This window comes from Lepidochelys kempii, chromosome 4 (assembly GCF_965140265.1).
Source record: "Lepidochelys kempii isolate rLepKem1 chromosome 4, rLepKem1.hap2, whole genome shotgun sequence".
Classification (NCBI taxonomy): Eukaryota; Metazoa; Chordata; order Testudines; family Cheloniidae; genus Lepidochelys; species Lepidochelys kempii.
The window spans coordinates 125,589,560-125,608,456 of NC_133259.1; the positions used below are offsets into that span (position 1 = coordinate 125,589,560).

Genomic DNA, 18,897 nt, shown 5'->3' on the forward strand with positions numbered 1-18,897 from the left:
TGAAGAGTTACAAATTGTTTTGTATGGTATGTGTTTATATATAGAATACAGTATATACTGTAATGTATTTAGCAACTGCTGAATATAAAATATTTGGAATTAAAAAACCCCACTACTTTGACAGACTGGAGTACAGGTATTCATTTTATTTATTTTTGAAAAATACTCTCATACAAGTGTAATTACTGGGGCTCATTGATTAAGCACTAAGGTTGTATTTTCTGCTACCCTGCCTTCTGCATAAAGAAGTGCATACATATTTAGTTGGTTTAAATTAAATCCTTTAATGTGTGAAGAGACAAAATTAAATGACTGTGTCAGATGATTCCTTTTTGGGAAATGTACAATGGAGGTAATGTAACAAGGATAAATCTTCTCAGTGCTAGAAAATTAAATATTAAACATGTAACTTTAAAATGTAAGTCCTCATTCTGGTTTAAAAACTTCTCATGCCGTGTAAAAGCAGTGCTGTTTGACAGTTAGTAATGAAGCTGATTGGCTGATCTTCATCTAATAGTGATCTTAATTATTTAATAACCTTCTGCAACCATCATGCCAAATGCATGTGTAACCCATCCTCACATGCAACTGAAAGACTGAAATAAATCCATTATATAAATTTCCTGAGTAAAACTGCTTTAGTGTAATCATAGGAAATTGTCTAGGTGTGTGTATTTGTATGCTAGCTAAAGTAAAGAGTGATTGGTTTTTGGAGCCCTTTGCAAAGCTTGTTTGTCTGTTTGCTTCCATAATCACATGTCTCTGAAGAGGTTAACTGTAAACCCACAGTGCCTCGAAGGTTGGAGCTCCAGGGCGGATGTGTTTAAGCTACTGGGGAGTGTGGGTGCGGAAACTCAGCGCCGGACCTGGGTGCCTAGGGCAGCTGAGCCACAGGATTCCATTTCCATGAAGGAAAACTGACAGAGCCTGTGCCCAGGAAGCTTGAGAGAGAGCAGCCTACTCAGGTGATGTGAAGCTTAAGAACACATGGGACAACGTGGTCGGGCCAAAACCACAGTTGCCTGGTTAGGGGGCTTATTCCTTCACCCACTTACTTCCCTGGTCCTTCTTGCATGAACAGAGAGCAACAATACCCGAAGTCCAAAGGTGCAAACAATTCAATGTTTATTGGGGTGAACTTCCAGCAAGCATGATTCCAGTTTCCTTCCTTAGTGTCCCTCTTCCCAGCTCTGACACCACAGAGGCTTACACCTGTGTCCCTGTTCCCATTCTCCCCCCCTTAGCAAAACATGATTCCAATTTCCCCACCCCCATTCCCTGTTCCCATTTCCCCCCCCAAACCCCCCCCCTGATTGACTGCAGACTATACATTAAAACTTGAGTTCTGCTTAGCTATACCTTAACCAATCATTTTCCTGAAATTTAACTAACCAATCCTAACATATTGTAACATGATTATGTAACCAATTATATCCCACCACCTTAATTAGTTTACACCCAGCAAAATTAATTATACAGCAGACAGAAACAATCACAGAACCAGACAGATTATGCAGACAAATAATAGCAAAGTGGCAACTATAACGACAAAACAATACAGAAGTGAGGATTTCACATCCCAGCTATTGATAAGTGAGTTCTTGCCAAACAGGATGCAATCGAACTAAGTTTCCTTTTACATTTTCTAGGCACTTCCCTTTCTCTGGAGGCGATAGGCATTATCAGGACAGGATTGTGTTCCTAACAGCTCAATAGCACCTTATTTCAATGGGACTAGGTTGGAATGTGAGGAGGTGACCGGTGGCTTCCCAGCTTATGGCTGCCTCTGCTGCATAGCCAGAGATCTCAGCCTAAGAACAGGGCCTCAGACTGTCACAGTAAGAGAAGGCCCTTACACCGGCAGACAATGATTTTGATTCTTTCTTTTATACCTCTATAACTAGCAAAGTGATAAGAATACACCTAAATTCTTAGTGTATAGGCCTTTACAGACAGGCCTGAATATCTATATCCTAACAGTGTCCAGCTGTGGGAGTTCAAGTAAGGCTGTGACACCTTCTATTATCAAATTGCTGTTCCACATGTAGGTTCTTACAGACTACCCGTTAATCTTCTCTTTAAGCTACATAGGGGGAGCTCCTTGAGTCTCACTATAAGGCATGTTTTTCTAACCTTCTATTCATTCTTGTGGTTCATGTCTGAATTTTCTCCAAGGTATTCACATCCTTTTTGAATTGTGAAAGCCAGGACTGGACACAGTATTCCAGTCGCGGTTGCACTAGTGCTACATACAGAGGTAATATAACCTTTTCACTCTTGCATGATATTCTCCCGTTTCTGCATCTGAAGATCGTATTAGCCCTTTTGGTCACAGTATTGCACTGGGAGCTTGTGTTCAGCTGATTATCAGCTATGACCCCCAAATCTTTTCAGTGGCACTGCTTCCCTGATTAGTCTCCTCCGTCTTGTAAGTATGGCCTACATTCTTTGCTCCTAGAAGTATGGCCTTACATTTGGACATATTGAAAAGTATGTTTCCTTACGCCAGCTTACCAAGCAGTCCAGATTGCTCATAGTATTGGCCTGTCTTCCTTTACTATTTACCACTCCCCAATCTTTGTGTCATCTGCAAACTTCATCAGTTTTGTTTTCTTTCAGGTTATTGATAAAAATGTTAAATAGTGTAGGTCCAAGAACTGATTTCTGTGGGATCCCACTAGAAACAGCCTTTACAACTGCATTTTATGACTGTCAGTCTGTCTGATGATTATAGGATCCATCCACTCCAGTATTTGTTCGTATTTTTGCACATTTTTGGAGTAGACATTTTTTTCCTGTGCCTAAGACTACTGCTGTCAGAGCGGTTCTGAACTACCAGTATAGTTGACACTTGGAAACTCTGGTGATGGGCAACCTGAGGCAGTTTCCAGTAGCCTAATTATGGAAGTTCCTGCAAGCATCACCGACCTAGATTCTGTTCTCCGCTACATCTACGTAACTGTTACCTACTGGCTTCAGATATGTAATTAAGAGCAGAGTACAGCCAACTGTAGCTTTGGAACTCCAGACATTTCACAGATGTTGTCATAAATATAAAGGGAAGGGTAACCACCTTTCTGTATACCATGCTATAAAATCCCTCCTGGCCAGAGGCAACATCCTGTTACCTGTAAAGGGTTAAGAAGATCAGCTAACCTGGCTGGCACCTGACCCAAAGGACCAATAAGGGGACAAGATACTTTCAAATCTTGGAGGACAGGGGGAAGGCTTTTCTTTTGTGCTCTTTGTTTACGTGGTTCTCTCTTGGGACTGAGAGAGGCCAGACAGAAATCCATCTTCTCCAACCCATCCTAATCCAAGTTGTTAGGGGGCTTATTCCTTCACCCACTTACTTCCCTGGTCCTTCTCGCATGAACAGAGAGCAACAATACCCGAAGTCCAAAGGTGCAAACAATTCGATGTTTATTGGGGTGAACTTCCAGCAAGCATGATTCCAGTTTCCTTCCTTAGTATCCTCCTTCCCAGCTCTGACACCACAAAGCCTTACACCTGTGTCCCTGTTCCCATTCCTGCCCTTAGCCAAACATGATTCCAACTTCCTTACTCCCATTCCCTGTTCCCATTTCCCCCTTTAGCAAAACATGATTCCAATTTTCTTACCCCCATTCCCTGTTCCCATCTCCCCCTTTAGCAAAACATGATTCCAATTTTCTTACCCCCATTCCCTGTTCCCATCTCACACCCCCACCCACACCCCGTCACTTCCTCATTGACTACAGATTATATAGTAAAACTTGAGTTCTGCTTAGCTATACCTTAACCAATCATTTTCCTGAAATTTAACTAACCAATCCTAACATATTGTAACATGATTATGTAACCAATTATATCCCACCACCTCAATTAGTTTACACCCAGCAAAATTAATTATACAGCAGACAGGAACAATCACAGAACCAGACAGAGATTATACAGACAAACAACAGCAAAGTGGGAACTATAATGACAAAACAATACAGAAATGAGGATTTCACATCCCAGCTATTGATAAGTGAGTTCTTGCCAGACAGGATGCTATCAAACTAAGTTTCCTTTTACATTTTCTAGGCACTTCCCTTTCTCTGGAGGTGATAAGAATACAATCCTGTCCTGATAGTGCCTAACAGCCCAATAGCACCTTATTTCAATGTGACTAGTTTGGAATGTGAGGATGTGACCGTTCGCTTCCCAGCTTATGGCTGCCTCTGCTGCTTAGCCAAAGGCCTGAGCCTGAGAACAGGGCCACAAACTGTCACAGTAAGAGAAGGCCCTTACACCAGCAGACAGTGATTTTGATTCTTTCTTTTATACCTCTATCACTAGCCAAGTGATAAGAATACACCTAAATTCTTAGAGTACAGGCCTTTGCAGACAGGCCTGAATATCTATATCCTAACACAAGTCTCCAATATTGCAACCAGTATAGGTAAGCCAGGCAAGGCAGATTAGGTTATCTTTTGTTTTATGTGAATTTTCCCTGTGTTTACAAGGGAGGTTTATTCCTGTTTTCTGTAACTTTAAGGTTTTGCCCAGAGGGGGATCCTCTGTGTTTTGAATCTGAATACCCTGTAAAGTATTTTCCATCCTGATTTTACAGAGATGATTTTTACCTTTCTTTTCTTTTCTTTTCTTTTCTTTTCTTTTCTTTTCTTTTCTTTTCTTTTCTTTTCTTTTAATAAAACCCTTCTTCTAAGAACCTGACTGATTGTTCCATTGTTCCAAGATCCAGGGGTTTGGGTATTTGATGATTTTGTAACCAGTTGATTAGGATATTATTCTCCAGCCTCCCAAGGAAAGGGGTTGTGTAGGGCTTGGGGGGATATTTTGGGGGAAGACGTCTCCAAGTGGTCTCTTTCCCTGTTCTTTGTTTAAAACGCTTGGCGGTGGCAGCATAATGTTCAAGGACAAGGCAAAGTTGTACCTTGGGGAAGTTTTTAACCTAAGCTGGTAGGAATAAGCTTAGGGGGTCTTTCATGAGGGTCCCCACATCTGTACGCTAGAGTTCAGAGTGGGGAAGGAACCCTGACAGATGTCTATAGAAAACTTTTGATTAGAGCAGAGATCCTGAAACTGTGATTATTAAAGCATTTGCTGGTTGTCTGCAAAGAATTGAATGGTAACATGTTGCTGACTTACCTTATTTTGAGCACAGAGAAGGAAGATAGATGGGAGGAAGAGGAGAAAGGGACAAAAGTAGACATTGATTAACTATTTCAAAAAGATCAAAACACGTATCACACTAAAAGCAGCAAATATATGTATACACACAGTTTCCTAACATAACTTTTCCAAGTAAACAATTGCTATCTGTCATTTGTGCTGGAAATGGCCCACCTGTTGATCACTTTAGATAAGCTATTACCAGCAGGACAGTGGGGTGGGAGGAGGTATTGTTTCATGATTTCTGTGTGTATATAAAGTCTGCTGCAGTTTCCACGGTAAACATCTGATGAAGTGAGCTGTAGCTCACGAAAGCTCATGCTCAAATAAATTGGTTAGTCTCTAAGGTGCCACAAGTACTCCTTTTCTTTTTGTCATAGGGATGTCATTCATTGTGAAAGAGAGGGCAAGTATTTCATTTGTTTTTCTTTGAGTGATGCACAAGATGAGGTTCTTTTGAATAGCAGTGTCTGTTGGGGCTATGCCTTTGCCCTGGCTACACTCTTGTTTCCCATAGACAAGTGTATGAGGAATGGGGAGGCTGCAACCCACACTCATTTCCTTTTTACCACCCTTGTTTGCAAAATGGAACTGTGTAGTATCCACATCCTTTTCTCCAAATGCGTTAGGGCAGTGGCTCTCAACATTTCCAGACTACTGTACCCCTTTCAGGAGTCTGATCTGTGTACCCAAAGGTTCACCTCACTTAAAAATTACTTAAAAATACAGAAGTGTCTCAGCACACTATTACTGAAAAATTGATGACTTTCTCATTTTTACCATATAGTTACAGAATAAATCAATTGGAATATAAATATTGTACTTACATTTCCAGTGTATATAGGGCAGAATAAACAAGTCATTGTCCATATGAAATTTTAGTTTGTACTGACTTTGCTAGTGTTTTTTATGTAGTCTGTTGTAAAGCTGGGCAAACGTCTAGATGAGTTGATGTACCCTCTGGAAGACTTCTGCATACCCCTCGTTGAGAACCACTGAGTTAGGGCATGTCTAACCTACAGCAGCATGGCTATGGTGCTGCTGCTGTAGTGCCATAGTGCAGATGCTTCTTGCGTTGATGGACAGGGGGTTTCCATCACTGTATTTAGTTCATCTCTCTAAGAGGCAGTAGCTAGGTTGTTGGAAGAACTCTTCCATCAGCCTAGCCACATCTACACAGGGTATTAGGTTGACCCAACTAGGATGCTCAGGGCATGACATTTTTCACAGCTCTGAGTAATGTAGCTAGGTCAATCTAATTTGTAAGTATAGATCAGGCCTTAGCTGAATCAGTTCTGTAGTTAGGACTAGTTATTGTTGTTAGTTTATTTTAAGTAAATTTTCATTGCCTGTTGGCATATGCACCCCCCGCCCCCGACCTCTAAACTTAGAATAGTCATAGGTTTTCCTTATGCCTGTATGTGCCCCTGCTGCAAGGGCTGCTCCTCCACAAGAACTTAAAATGGCCTACACAAAATAGCTGGGGTTTGAGATTTGTCCCTCTTCCAAAATAATGATGCCAGTGAATGATAGCCATGCTCTATTCCTGGGAGAGGGCCATGCCCCACAGCAGTATATGATTTGCAAGTGCTTCTCCAGAAGAACTCAAAAAGAAAGGTAGAAAAACTTGAAACTATTTCTCCTGAAGAGGTCCATGCAAGTCTAATCAGACCCTTACAGATCCTCTGAGAAGCTCCGTACTGGACCCATCACACACATTTGAGTGCCCTGGTGAGCTGAGGTGCCACCCAAACTCAGGGGTAACTTCTAACAAGCCCAGTCATGAAACATCTTGCTGACATCTTTAAAAAGGGTCTGCAAGGAGCACTGCTCTAGGGACCAGGACAGGCACTATTCCTTCTCTCCTCACAAGGGACAGAAATCTTCCCCAGGCTCACTCTTCAAAAAGCCTGAAAGTAGAGTCCTGCCCTGGTGCACCTGCACCAAAAACCAAACTGTCTCTGACAGTCTTGTCTTACACCAAGGACCGCTCTGCTTCTGGTGCCAACAGTTAAGCACTGTTGCTATTGTCACCATACCTGTGGTACTGGGAGCTCTGATATTGAGTACCAGAACTAGTACTTCAGTACCAAAAAGCTCATCTGTACTGATTTGAGATCTTGCCCTAGGTAGTTTGAGGGCTCTGTACATTGGCATCTCTGCATTACATGATGTCCAGACACCTTTCAGTGGGCAATACCAGAGCAGCTACAGGAGGTCATTACCAAAGCACCCCTGGTGCTGGTGCCATGACAAGGTATGCCTGACAGAACTGCATGTCTGCTGGAAGAGGTGCTTTCATTTTCTTCCTTCTCTTTCAGAAGGACAGAGCAGAACTTCCTCCCTGGAACGTACCCATTCACCCCCATGGATGGAACAGTGGGAGTCTGGTAGAATTGAGGGGGGAATCCTTGAGGCATTCCAGAAGATAAATTGGGAGTCATAGGGAACCTGCCCCTGTCCTGCTGCCAACCTCTATCAACCACGGCTTTACTGTTCTCCCAAGTGGCGAATATTTATGGCCCCGTGAGTGTTCACCAAAATTTTGGTAGTGGTGGGTACCCACTTGAGGAGGCCAGGAATCCAGGTGCATCTCGGTGTTGATAACAGGGTTGTATGGAGAAAATCCTGACAGCAAATGTGTAACTTCCTTCAAAAGACACAAAAGCATCTTTGCCACACTGGGTCTCCAACTCAGAGTATACAGTTAATTGGAACTATATTACATTACAAGTCAGCAAAAGCATACCTACCTCAACAGAGGTTCCTGACTATGATGGACTTCATTAGGCTATTCCAGGCTCATCCCACTACACTAGTAAGGACTTACTTCAGAGTCATGGTGTATATAGTGACATGCACTTATGTCATGCAGCATGCTAGACTTCACCTTTGACCTTTGCAAGAACAGCTGAAATCCTTGTATCTGCCCAACAGAGTCTGTGGCCCATCTCACAGCTAGAACCTCTTTTTCTATGGCTGAGTATGCTTTCTCTCTGGAAAAATAGCTTCCTACTGATAGATAGTATTGGATATTCCTCCCCATTGAACTTCTGAGAGACTGTCATCCCCCAGGGTGAAACCTGAACTATTGTATTATTGTGTCCCCTTTAACTCTCTAGCCTAGGTTGTCTTTTAGAATGCGTTGCTAGTGAACAGCAAATCCCTCCAGTCCCTGTTCACTCTCAGCCACCAGCATGCAAAATCAGTCCCAGCTGAATACGTGAATGCGATGCCCAGCCATTCATGAATAGACACAGATGGACGCACGCATGTCCCTCGGTCGCAGGCTTGCATCCCAGAAATGTGCATCTTGCACTGTCCAGCACATTACTGCACAGAGCAAGTTCATTAATTAGTCTGTCATCTTATCAAAGAAAATTATTGTTATAGCCTTGGTTAATCTGAGTAGAGATTCCCCAGACGCTTCAACCAAAACCAAACTGGTTTAGATAAAACATTAATATAAGTTTATTAACTAGAGAGAGAAATTAAGTGATTCTAAGTAATATAAGCATAAAAGTCAAAATTGGTTTAAAAAGAAAATAAAAGGATAAAACTGCAATCTGATTCCTAAATGTTGCCAAGCTGAATAAGATTTGAAAGCAAAACGGTGTGTCTCACCCAAAAAGTTTCAGCAGTCCATGCTAACTGGAAAGTATTCCGGTTAGGAACACTTACCCCATTTCAATGATGGTTCTTTGTTGTTCAAATGATCTTGCTCCCATGAGTACAGATGGGGAGGAGGGGTCATGGGGAAGCCATTGTCTCTTCTTTTATACCCTCCTCCTTGTCTTTGAGGATTACCCACCCTGCTGCAGTGCAGACAATCAGTCTGTAGCATGTGTGAGATTCAAAGTGATTTCCAGGTGATTTGTACATTTCTTGTTCACGCCTTCTGTGTACATGATGTTTGAAATATCTTGGGGATGAAATGCAAATTTTTTTTGTTTACAGGCCTCCTTGATGGCAAATGGTTGCTTCAGTAGCTAATAGTTTTCTAACACCTGTGGCCAGTCCTTTGTTGACACTGAGGAGCTAAGTGGTGGGTGTTCCCCAGAATTACAACATGTTTCAGTAACAAACATATAGCAAAATCTCATAACTTCATATACAATATTGATACACACATTTAACAAGACAATAATGTTCACCAGATTATGACTTCTCAAATGATACCCTACAAGGCATACTTTGTGCAAAATATATCCTTAACCATACAAAAGTGGTGAATATGGGGGTACAAGGTGTTACATAGGGTGCAGTGTGTCACAGAAAGCACTTCCCCCAGGTCCACGTCTGAGGCACCAGTTTGCAACAGAAACTCTTTTAAAAATCTGTATTAAAAAGGATCAGCTCTCTACATGAGCACTCTGACTGTCTTAAAGGCCCTGTCACATGTTTCCATCCACTGAATTCTCCTGTGGTGTCCATCTTTCATGAACTCCGTCAAGAGGGATCCAATGGTGGCAAATCCTGGTACAAAACATCAGTAGTACTTGGCTAATCCCAGGAACTGTTGCATTTGTTTTTTTTGTCAAAGGAGTAGGGCAGTTCATCAAAGTGTGGACCTTGTCTACCAAGGGTCACAGCTGGCTGCCTCCTACTACTTACCCAGAGTACATAGTTTCACAATTTCTATTTTGCATTTGATGAGATTGGCTGTTCAGCGTTCACGAGGGATTGAAGTAATGCCACCAAGTGTTCCTCCCAACTTCGGTTATAGATGACAATGTCATCCAGATGGGCTGTGGCAAATTGCCCATGAGGTTGCAAGTTTTTATCCTTCTAGAGCTTGATGGTTGCAGTTGCTGGTTTTTCCCTGGAATCTGGCATCAGGAGGATCTGCCAGTACCCTGTGGTAAGATTGGGGGCAGATCTGTACACTCACCCCTACCTGCTCCAGCAACTCATCCACCCTTGGCAGGGGGTAGGCATCAAATTTAGATACCACATTGAGTTTGCAGAAATTGATACAGAAGTGCACCATCCTGTCTGGCTTAAGGACGAGGATTGTGGGGCTCCTCCACTCATTGTAGGACACCTTTATGACTACCAGAGCTAACGTTGCTTGAATTCCTGATGAACAACATCCCACATTTTCCCCTTTTTGTCCTAGTTTTGTTCCAATGTGATGGGGGATCAGAGGGGACTTTTCTGGACCAGACAAGAGTGTTGTAGGGAACAATTCCACAGGTTGTTGTACTTGTGCCCTTTGATCAGGTTGTAAAGTTTTCTCATCTGTTGTGGTTCAAATACAAGACAGCACAAAGCTTTAAGCAAGCAAACAGGCTGGTCTGCCAACGGGCTTCTGCCTGTCAGCTTTCCACCCTCTCCTTTATTCTTTCTCCCCCCCCCGTCCATTACATTCTCCAACAGATAAAAGGAATACACTGGCTTTGTTTAACATTCTTATTTACCAATTTCTATCTACCGCATTCCTAGCTCTCGGGCCTTGAGCCCAGTCCTGGGAGGCTTCCCACGGTTCATGTCATCTGGGCGAGATTCCAAGGTTCATGCCCTTGAGAGGAGCTGTGTGTGCACAGCTCCTATACAACACTCCGGGTGTGCCCTGAATGTTGCCAAGCGCTTGAACCCTGTATGAATCCTACACTCATCTTTACAGACTTGCAGGATTTTCCTACCAGGACCCGGGCTTGTAATTTTTTTTTCTAGGGGTCTATGCTGAGCTGGTGTGTCTCTGCTAACAGTGCCAGGTTCTGTTTGGTCAGGTCCTCTGGTTTTTAATTTATTGCTGCATGATGCTGTCTGTAGGCCATCTGTAGCCATATAATTTTCCATGGGGTGGACCCCCTCCGCTAACATCTCTGGGCAATGTTTTAACACCTAGGCCTTTCACCCAGCAGTAGGATGTGCATGAACCATTCCACGAACACATGACATGCTGTCTGGAGTGGCTCATGACCATGAGTGCCTACCTCAGGGCAGATTGTCAGAAGCAGGGCAGACATCCCAAATTGGTGGTGTGTTCTATAATTAGATTTCACTAAGCCAGTACCAAATGTGAACTCCTGGATCCTAACAGTCTTACCAGGTAGTTGCAGACAATCCCCTTAGACTCTCTAGTCTATCTTGTTACCCAGACAATTTGGACTTAGTGATAAATGGTCATTTATATCAAAAATCAACAAATATTCCAGATTACTCCCAGTCACAAGAAACCAGTCACTCACCCAGGTTGATTTGCATTCTAGATCTCACACCAAAGACAACACTGGTAGCCAATTCTGTAGTAAACTAACTATAGGTTTATTAGCTAAGAAAAGTCCATCTTGCTTAGGCCACCAAAGGGTGTAACTTGAAAAAAGCCTTCCCCTTATCTCAGAGGTGATCCCTGACGTGCGTTCTCTACCATTTGTCACAGTTCTTGGGTTACAGATGGATGCCTCGAGCTGTCTGGGTGCTGCAAAACCCATAGGGTGCCTCAATCTCCATAAACAAGAATCTCAGTGATACTAAATTGAGCAGAATAGTTTGACTGTGTTTGAAGAGGATGGAGCTCCTCGCTATCACTCCCTCTGTCACTCCCCAAGTCTTTTCAATATAATCTAGATTCTCTATCTCTAGGGTGGGTTGAGGATAGCAGTACTGACTATTTAATGGCTTGCCTCTGGGCTTGACGAACCTACTAGCCAGAATACTGGAGTCTGCTGTCTCCCTGTTGGATCAGTGTGACTTTGAGGGCAGTTTACCTGAAATGTTCCTGGAGTCTCTTGGGAGCTGTAGAACTGCTTTCCACTTTCTCCCAGATCTGCCCAGCAGCTCTCTGGAACTTCCTGCTTTTACACTCTTACTCCACCCCTGATGTGATTGACAGGTCTGGAGGGGCAGGGCCAGCCCATAGCAACTCTTTAACTCCTTTGCAATACGTGACACAAGGACTCTAATGATGGGACACTTCTATGCAATGCTAGGGAGTGCATTTTGACTACTTGGGAATTCAAGGAAAATGGTTCCCTCTGGAGACTATACTATCCATAAATGTGCTGAAACTCAGAGCTATTTGGCTTGCGTGTGGGACTTTTCTGCCCCTCATCCAGGGTCTGACAATGAAAGTGCTTGCAGACAGTGCCCCAGTGGTGCACTGATAAACAGATGAGGGGGATCCAGGTTCTCTCCATTCTGCCAGGAAGCCATACATCTTTGTAGTTGGTGTATATGTTATCAATATAATCCAGTCACAGTGCAGATGATTCAGCCCTGCAACACTGGCTCTGCAGCCTCTTAATCCAAGACTTGTGGTGATAGGGGACAGACAGAGGTTGCTGCTGGAAGTCCTTAGTTAGAATCTGCACAGAGGCAGCATGGGACTGATGGTGATTCATAGTAGGCTGGAGCAGAAGCCATGTTTGTATCCTTCGTAGGTGTCAGAGAAGTCCTATGTAACGACGGCATTGCTTTTGTCAAACTGGGAAGGGGGTGGGAAAAGATCCCTAAATAAAGCTCATTTCACCCAAACATGTCTGAGTGCTGCACATGAAGGGTCATCCAGCTTTTTCTGTGGTCTAAATATAGAGAAGATCCAAATAAATTTTTCAAGTTGGAATGTTTGTACACTCCTTGATAGAAGTGCTGGACCTGAGTGTAGAACTGCTATATTCGGTTGAGTGTTGGCATGGTACAGTGTAAACATTTCTGCACTCTGTGAGACAAGATTTGCTGGCTAGTCACAGCTAGAAGATGTGGGTGCTGGTTACACCTTTTACTGGACTGGCAAATCTGAGGATGAACACTGATTCTCTGGTGTGGGGTTTTCCATCTGCTCTTCAATTGCCTTCAAACTTGAGTCACTTACGACAGGCTTATGCTTCTTCACATCAGCCTTGTTAAAGGTCCTTTTGCTTCTGTCATCAGCGCATTTCTTGGACATGACATATAATATGGCTACTAAAGCTCTTGGCTTTGTTAAGAGGAAACATCAGGACTGGTTTGATGAGAATGTTCCCAAAATATGTCAGCTGTAGGAACTCACTGCGTGCTATCCATCGAGCTACAGAGCGGACAAGGCTTCAGCAGTTAGGAGGGCTGCATATCATCAAGCAAAACAGATGGCTCAGACCAGACTTTGGTAAATGAAAAACCAGTGGAAGGAAAGAAACGCGGGGGAGTTAATATTGGCAGCAGACCACAAAGCAGCAGAAACTTTTTTGCTGGCCTCTGTGCTGCGTATGGCCCCTGATGCAACAGTATAATCCCCTCATGCACTCTGAATGGCAATTGACTGACAAAAAAGAAATATGACAGGTTTCAGAGTAGCAACCGTGTTAGTCTGTGTTCGCAAAAAGAAAAGGAGTACTTGTGGCACCTTAGAGACTAACAAATTTATTTGAGCATAAACTTTTGTGAGCTACAGCTCACTTCATCGGATGCATTCAGTGGGAACAAAAGCTTATGCTCAAATAAATTTGTTTCCACTGAATGCGTCCGATGAAGTGAGCTGTAGCTCACAAAAGCTTATGCTCAAATAAATTTGTTAGTCTCTAAGGTGCCACAAGTACTCCTTTTCTTTTTAAAAAAGAAATAGTTGACTGATGGGGTGGAACATTTCAGTTCGCTTTCTAATCACCTTTCTGAGGAAGCAATTAAAACTCTTCCACAACACCTCATTATCTAGGAGCAAGAGTCATTACCACAGGATTTCAAGAATGCCAACATTGTCCACCTTTATAAACATAGGGGTGACGGGGAAACTGTGATAATCACTGTGGCATTTCCCTACTCTCTGTGACTGGGAAAATCCTTTCATGGGCCATATTGAATAGACTTTCCACTTATCTTGTGGAAGCCATTCTCCTTGAGTGTCAATGTGGATTTTGGTCTGCATGGGCACTATAGACGTTATCTTCACAGCATGTCAGCTTCAGGAAAAGTACTGGGAGCAAAAGTGTGGTCTTTATATGGAGTTCATTGACTTAGCTAAAGCTTTTGATTCAGTAAATCGGACTCTGGAAATTTTTGTTCCTCTTTGGATGCCCTGCAAAGTTTTTCTGTCATTTGTTCCTTCAATGACGGGATGATGGCCAGAGTGGTGAAAAATGGGGAGGTATGTTTCTCCTTTCTGGTCCCCATGGCACCAAACAAACTTGCATGCTGGCTTCTATACTCTTTTTTTCCCCCCACCCTTTTTCAGCTTTACTTATGGATGCATTTCATGACATTGACCAAGGAGTATTTATCTAGTGGCGTACTGATGAGAAGTTGTTCAATCTGCAATACTTCTGTGCTCATATGAATGTGGCAGATTTAGTTATTGAGGAGCTTTTATTTGTTGAATTTATTTCAATTCAATTGAAATTTAATTTATAACTGATTACTTCACTTGTGTAGTCAATCATTTTGGTTTCACAATTAGCCCAAAGAAAACTGAAGTACTGTACCAACCTGTACCGGGAGATGCAGAACTCTGCCCAATTATTAAGATCAACAACGCTCCTCAAATCCATGGAGAAGTTTTGCTACCTAGGAAGTATGCTGTCACAGAATGACATAACTGATGGTGAGATTACTCATCACATAGGCAAGGCCTGCTCTGCATTTGAAGTTGCATCATACATCTTGTGGAATGATAGGGAATCAAAAGCACTATGCTAAATGTCTATTGGACAGTCATGCTTACAGTGCTTCTATGTGGTTGTGAGACATGGACAACATATCTCTGCTACATTAGGAAACTTGATCAGTTCTGGATGCACTGTCTTCAGTGTGTTTGCAGGGTCAAGTGATAGAACAAGATTCCCAGTATGAAAATCCTTAATTGTTGTCAGATGTCTGGCATTCAAATCATGCTTGTAAAAGCTCAGTAGTATTGGTGTGGGCATCTTATCCATATGTCCAACTTGAGACTTCCCAAGATCATATTTTATGGTCCGCTAAAGCCAGGGACCCATTCTCATGGTGGCCAGTACAAACATTAAAGACATGCTGAAGTCAAACTTGAAAGCATGTCAGGTTGACCCTAGCAACTGGGAAGCAACAGTCCATGGCAAAGCATGGTGGTAGCAGATTTGTCTTGTCACCTTTAACCGCTTTGAGGCAAAGAACATTAACAACTTGTGTGAAAAACCTGAACAATGCCAAGCAAGGATACAACAGCCTGCATCTTGTAACCATGTTTGCGGTTCTCAGATTGTTCTGGTCTTGCACATATGTCACGTACATTGACATCAACATTGACATTATTGTTGTCATCGTCTGTTGTCAGGTCACACCAGTGGTCCTTCACCTTCTTGGGCTACAGAATACCTTCACGGACTGACTCATCAGATACTTATCTAAGAATCATGGATGGTCCCTGAAGACCAGTCCTCCACAGCATCTTTTCCAGATGTAGGTTTCCGCAAGTGGACCTGTTTCTGACACGTTACTAGAAAAAATGCCAGAGGTTTTGCTCCGGAAGGAACTCAACATTCCTCATTCCATGGACTCCCAGTCTGATGTGTGCCTTTCCACCTATATTCAGGGTGCTGAGGAAACTGAGACAAGGCACCACCTGCATCATCATGATAGTCCCAGCATGGGCCAGACAATTCTGGTGTTTGGATCTACTGAATCTGTTGGTAAGGAGGCCAAACCCCTTTCCCATTTGCCAGAAGCTGGCAATGGGCGACAGGGGATGGATCACTTGGTGATTACCTGTTCTGTTCATTCCCTCTGAAGCACCTGACACTGACCACTGTCGGAAGACAGGATACTGGGCTAGATGGACCTTTGATCTGACCCAGTATGGTCATTTTTATGTTCTCATCCTGCTTGACCTGGTTTCACAGACTGGTGGCTGAATTCTGCACTCGGACCTGATGTCATTGCACCTCACAGCCTGGGATGTTGACTGGATGACAGGTACATGCAGGAGTTGTTCTGCTGCAGTTCAAGACATCTTGCTACTAAACAGAAAACATTTGACCAGACTGATATACAAGACCAAATATCCTTCCAAATAATATTATTTGTGCCAGCTTCTTGGAGAGGCTCTGCAGCTTGTGTGTAGGTGGTTGGGCTGGATGGTTGGAGTGACCTCTTCTGTCCTTGGGGTCTGTGGGTTTATGGCTTCTCCCTCCCTCCCACCCCCAGGATTCATCCCTTTCTTTCATGGGCCATAGGGAAAATGGGATTGCCTGCATTGCCTCAACATGCTCATAACAGTTGCAGCTCTGCATTAAACTAATGACTGTAATCAAATTTCATGTTTCAGGGCTTCAGCTGGCCACCTGCAGGGGTTTGGAAAGATTTTTTTCCACTTGATACACAAATGGCTAGATGTTTTCTGGAGTGCCTTTTTTTTATCTTGCCTGGGACCTATACACACCAATACTGCAATCTGTGTGGACAGCTAATCTCAAAGAATTTCAGTTACCGTAGGGAAAGTAATTGTTCTATCATGAATGGGAGGGCAGGTGGTCTGCACAATTGCTAACAGGAGAGGAGGAATCCATGAAACAATCCCTCTGTTAAGATGTGGTCTTCCACTGATTATACTGTTGTGTTAGCATTATTGTAGTTACAGCTGAGCAGGCAATTCCTTTATAAGATGCTAGTTTTTAATAACGTGTTTTAATTGTCCTCTGACTGCAGCTTCTCATGCTTATTCTCTGTCAAAAAGGTGAAGTTTTCTTTTTGTTTGGTAAAATTCCACTGAGCTATTTTCTGAGTGAGCTGTGTGTGGGGAAAATAATGTTCTTCTTCGAATGATTGCACATGTCCATTCCATTGTAGATGCATGCATGCCTCATGCACAGCTGTTGCAGAATTTTTTCCCTCATTGGTCCCCATTGGGATGGCTTGAGCACCCTCTGTCACAGTGCACCCTTGCATGCCGATATAACAGGATGGAGCTGCCTCCAACCCCTCTCAGTTCCTTCTTGCTGCCAGTGATGGTTGTTGGAGCGCTTCCACTCTTGGTGTCACAAGGGTATCTCCCTCACCCTTTGTATATAGTCTGTTTCATGTTTGGTACTTAGTCAGATTTAGTATATCATTATTGTTAAGTTTTTCGCTGTTAGGTCCATTTTGGACCAAATTAGACTTTTGATACCAGCACTGGTACATCTGTGCTCACCTGGGGTTCAAGTCCAGCAGGTCATATGCTAGACCGATGCCAGTCTGTGATCCACACACCAGCTGCTGAAAATGTTTGTGGGAGTCCCACATCAGTGATAAGTGTCATATTAGTTGAGGATTTAAGCCATGCTCCAAAAAAGGTACAGCGGCAAGGGTTATCCATTGGAGCTATTGGGTTCAGAGCACACACCGAATGGGGCACCATCAGCACAGCGTATGCCTCCTGAAATGTCTTCGGCTCCATGTTTGATGTCTCTGATACAAAAGAAGAGACACAGATCTCCCAAAGACATGATACCTCACCCAGCAAGACGTTCGGTACTGTGGCTAGCTAAAAGCAAGGCCTCTGCAAGGGACTTGGAGGGAAAGCATTCCCTGGAGCTCTCTGCAGCAAAGGGGGTTCATTGACTCCGGAATGTCTGCCAGATATGTGGAGGCCAAACCCTGAAGTTTCTATTCACCAAACTCAGGATCCAGTTCTGGTACTGATGACACTGGAAGCTTACGCTGCTAGCAGAGATCCACTCAATCTTTTGGTACTGGTGTCACTGGCAGTGCTGGAAGGGTTTCAGTCAGTACTGGCAACTGTCATCCCTACACCAGCCCTGCAGGAACATGCAGTACTGATACCACTTCTGGTGCCTCAGAGGCTGGTACTTTTCAGGGGCAAGCCACCACTAACAATCCCAGTACTGCCATCTCTGGGTTCACCTTACCTGTGTCCTGTCCCCACGGGTTCCACTCCACCATAGTCACAGGACTCAGCCATCTTCATCAGATTCTGAAGTTGGGTCGGTTGTGTCCCATACCAGATGGGAAGCTTATCCTCCATCTGAGCCATCTCAATAGCTCTAGCAGTGGGCACACTGTAATGGGCAATAGCCTGTACAACCATGGGGCTCACCATCACCATATCCGTGGCTGTTCCAGACGCCGCAAGGTGTCCCTTCCCCCTCCCACTAGGACCTCTCCACATCCGAGTTGGCTTCTTCGAGGGTGCACCAGGATCATTGGTACCACACATAACATTCCTTCATGCATGGTACTGGGACCAAGCAACTGGAAATTGCTCAAACAGCTCCTTCTCCGCAAGAGACAGACCAGCCATTGCCGCAGCATACTCATTTTTATCACCAGATGAGACTGGAGAGATGGTTAGCGATTTTACACTGCCAGCGGATTACAAGGCTCACCAAGAATTCCTTAAAAGGGTGGCTTTGGTTGTAGACATTCAAGCGGAGGAGGTCTGTGAGAAATCCCACAAGCTAGTGGACATCTTAGCATCTGCTGCACCTCAAGAGTACCAGTTCCAATTAATGAAGCAATTGGAGGACTGGTTAAAACACTTTGACAGATGCCTTCTTTCCTCCCACCTACAGCAAAATGGGCAGAGCGGAGATAGGGTCCCTTCTAGGGGCTTTGAATACCTCCACCCTCACCTAGCCCCAGTGCTCTTTGGTGGTGACAGTAGCTAGTAAGCAGGACAGGCAAGGGCACAAAGCATCAATCCTACCGCTTAGAATTGCTAACGAAAAAGCCCTCCTAAGTTTGTACAACTTCATCCTATTGGAAAACATCTTAAAGTTTAAGGACAGGCTACTGGCGGATTTCAGGCAGGAGTTCATTTTCATGGTAAAGGAGGGTAAGCTGTTGGCAAGG

General features: G+C 43.6%; 1 protein-coding gene across 6 annotated transcripts in view; it reads left to right on the forward strand.

Moving 5' to 3' along the window:
* Nucleotides 1-18,897, forward strand: part of CTBP1 (C-terminal binding protein 1) — a 430,677-nt gene that overhangs the window by 58,612 nt on the left and 353,168 nt on the right. The gene's annotated exons all lie outside the window — the stretch shown is intronic.